Source organism: Phaseolus vulgaris, chromosome 11 (genome assembly GCF_000499845.2).
Source record: "Phaseolus vulgaris cultivar G19833 chromosome 11, P. vulgaris v2.0, whole genome shotgun sequence".
In the NCBI taxonomy this organism is placed as follows: domain Eukaryota; kingdom Viridiplantae; phylum Streptophyta; class Magnoliopsida; order Fabales; family Fabaceae; genus Phaseolus; species Phaseolus vulgaris.
Genome location: NC_023749.2, coordinates 52,121,819 through 52,125,886, shown reverse-complemented (window position 1 = coordinate 52,125,886; position 4,068 = coordinate 52,121,819). Strand labels below are relative to the sequence as shown.

Sequence of the window (4,068 nt, the reverse complement as noted above, 5' to 3'; positions counted from 1 at the left end):
AAACATCCAAAATAAAACATCTCATCCTCTTCTGATTGCTCACTGATGAGCTCTATTACCTGCAACATCATCTGTTCCCAATCATCACATATTGATTAAAGAAAACAAACACAAAAGAAAGCACAAGGTAAACTAGCTATTTTTAAAATTTCAAATATAAAAGATTAAATATCAACATAAATCACCAGTATTCAAACATTTTTACAATGTCTGATTTCTACTGACTCACATACTCAGACACTTGACTCCACTTCCGGAAGACTCATGTATTGAAATTAAAATCCTGAGACCTGCACCTGTCATACTACTAGCTGTGAATCCACATAGTCATGCGCATAAACATCTCAATAGTTCATCATCTCATCATCTCATATGATAGGGTAAGTTCATATGACATGAAATACCAGATTATATTTCAAACCACAGACAAAGTCATATGAACCTCCATCGACTCTCACCAACTGAATAACTTCATCTATGTAAATCGATTATATTAGTAGAGTCAGGATGTCTCATTACGGGCCTGACAAATCAATACACCCTAACAAAATCTCAACACGGTATTTCCTTTCCTAAAAATACTATGTCTTGATCACACTTTCACCTCATTACATACATCATTTAACACATTAATACTCTCACCATTCAATCACATCATATTTTTAACTTTTTAAACAATCCAAATATATATCAGAATTCACTTAAATACATAACTATGTTCCTCTAAATCATTCATCATCTAAAATCAAACAACCACTACTCATCAAACATTTCATTTTAGTAATTCAACAAAATATTCAAAAACAATTCAACTCATTTATATTATCTTTGAAACACTTTCAACACCTTATTCACCTTAAAATTAATACTCATTTATATTATCTTTGAAACACTTTCAATTCTCAATCACAAACACTTTCAACTCCTTATTCACTTTAAAATTAATATAAAATATTCAAAATCAAATACTTCGATATATTACTTTCAGTCAACTTCTTATGCATGTATGTGTATGTTATCATTAAAAAATAAATCAAATAAAATGAAATATTTTAGGAGTATTTTAATTCTTATATAAATATTTTAAGAATAAGTTTTTTATTCTCCCAAGAACAATGAAATAAAAGATCCCTAATTTAAGTGTTCATCTCTCATCAGTAATACCGAGGAGTAATGCCTGTAAATTATTTAAAAAGTTAATTAATTAAAGTAACTAAATATTTATTTAAATTATAATAATAAATTATATTAAATTACAAATAATTAAATACACAATTTTAAAAATAACTAACATAAAAATAAAAAAAATAGTTGATGTTATTTCACTAAAATTAAAAAATTAAAAAAAAATGGAGAAACAAAAAATAAATGGAAAATTGAAAAAATTACAAGTGGTGCTAAATCGCGACTTCTTTCCATTAGTTACCCATTTTTATAGTGTTTTTTTTTAAAAAATTTATTCATTTATGTAGAAAGAAACAAAATTGTACCAATAAATTTTCCATGATTGCTTGAAATAATTGCTGTCGAAAATAATTCTTATTGCAGCAAGAAGACAGTAAGATAAATAATTTTACCTTTATTATTTTCTTTTAGTGACATAGCTGAGCAAAAACTAACAGTGGACTAATGCCTATAAATAGTTACAAGAAGAGACTCCAACACACCACAAAACTCAGAATAACACATCTGCGAAATCAAAGAATGGGTTATGTTAGGGTTGCTCCTTTGGCTCTCTTCTTGCTTGCCACTTCCAGTATGTAACTTCCCATTCTTCATCGTTTATGTTTATATATTTCAGATCTACACAAAATTATTATGCATATTTAGTTTGTTCTGACTTTGAAGTTCATTTTCAGTGATGTTTTCGATGAAGAAGATAGAAGCTGTAGTTTGTTCAGGTTTTTGTTCACCGTTTGAGATGCCACCATGTGGATCAAGTGATTGTCGCTGTGTTCCTTAAGGACTATTTGTTGGTTCCTGCATTCATCCAACTGGACTTTCAGCTGCGGCAAAGATGATAGATGAACATCCCAACTTATGTCAGTTTCATGAAGAATGCATGAAGAAAGGAAGTGGAAACTTCTGTGCTCGTTATCCCAATCACTATATGGATTATGGTTGGTGCTTCAACTCTGATTCTGATGCACTTAAAGGCTTCTTGGCCATGCCTAGGGCAATCTCCAAGTAATATTGTGTATGCATGTGAAAGGTGGTCATGTATGGTCGTGCACTGTGATGCATGATGCATCTATGCTATAAATAAAAACAGTGTTCCATCTTACTCATACTTGTTCCTGTACTCCTGCTGGAAATACGTAAAAGACAAGAAGAGAGAAATAGGTACCTCATGCTTAAATAGTTCTTAACCTTAGAGACAAGAAGAAAACTGTGAAGATTAAGAGCCTCAAAATTATAAACTATTTCAATAAATTTAATAAAATAATGATACACTAACCCTTTAATATTTTTTTATATCATTTAATTATAAATAAATCCATCATAATTATATACAACATTATTTCTTTTTTTGTTAACACTGATAAATGAAAATAAATGAAAATGGGGTGATTTGTCACTGTTTCTGTAACCACAAAAGCTTGATCTTTCATTGCTAATTATGAGTATTGATGATGCAGTACAATCATGAATGATTATAGTTGCTAATCCAATCAGCAATCAAGATTATTATTAACTAATTGGATGCGGAATAAGGAGGAGTCATCACAGCATCTATTCATTGAATGTGTGTTTACACAGCATGTATGGTCCCTTTGCCAAAAGTGGCTGGGAATCATGTTAGTACAAAATAATGAGATTAAATCTCATTTTGAGAGTTTTCTTTGTACTCAGGCCAGTGGAAAACAAATCTTGATTTAGAAAGGTATTTGGACAGCGGTTATAAGAGGTATTTGGGACCAGAGAAATTCCATTTTGTTTAAACAAGGAGTTGTGGATGTAGAGGAGATGATTTAGATGGCGCAGCTAAAATCGTGATCTTGGCTAAAACATAGAACCAAGTCTTTTAATTACTCTTTTTCAGATTGGACAATTAACCGGGTATAATTAAGAAAAGAAAGGTAGAGAGACATACAATTAGTGAAATCAATAGCATATTAATCAAGTACTAATTTTCATAGTTAGCATTGATTAAACATGAGTTAGAAAATGCATTAATGAAGCATATAATGTCTACACAAAATTGATTGAGATAATCAATGACAAATTGTTTGTGGCATTTTTTGCACCCACGTTTCTTATAAATCTCGGAATTGGAATATATGTGGAATAATAATAGGGAAAAAAAATTATGGTTTAAGACTAAATAGCAAAGGACTCACACTTATGCAATATCAAGTTACGAAAAATTTAATCTATCAACATTTTAAATCAATTATAAAACCAAGTGTATACAAAACATAAATCTTTACAGCTTCCAATTTTAGACTTAAATAAATTTTATTTAAAATAAATTATTTAAGAGATATTCATTAAATATTTAAGTTTTTAAAAACATAACCAGAAATTACTATTGTAAATATTTTTATAGAAATACAATTTTTTTCACACAAACTCCAGTAACATTCCAACTTTTTTTACCCATATCTAATAACTATAATCTGCTTGAAATATCAAAATAAATATATTAACATAATATAAATATGTCTACAATTTTTTTATATAGTGTTTCAAAATATATTCCTTCTCATAGGACTTTAAATATGTACATAAAATTAAGACAATTATTCAACAAAAAATAATAATTTTCATCATCTATCTTCTCACCAAGAAACTCTATCACCTGCAACTTCATCTGCTCCCATATAAATACACGATCATCACATGTAAAGAAACAAACACAAACAAATAACAGGATAAGCAAGCTATTTTAAAAAAAAATTATATAATTTCAATTTCAAATTAATAAACGTAAATCATCAAGTCTCATGCAATTTCTTAAATCATCAAGTGTCTATTAAAATTCAATATTCATCTTTCACATGTTAGACTTTCACTGACTCATAACACATAGACACTTGACTCTACTTCTGGAAGACTCGTGCGTTG

General features: G+C 29.0%; 1 pseudogene; it reads left to right on the top strand.

Moving 5' to 3' along the window:
- Positions 1 to 1,660: 1,660 nt before the first annotated feature.
- LOC137830203 (albumin-1-like) lies at positions 1,661 to 2,284 on the top strand (annotated as a pseudogene).
- The last annotated feature ends 1,784 nt before the right edge of the window (positions 2,285 to 4,068 follow it).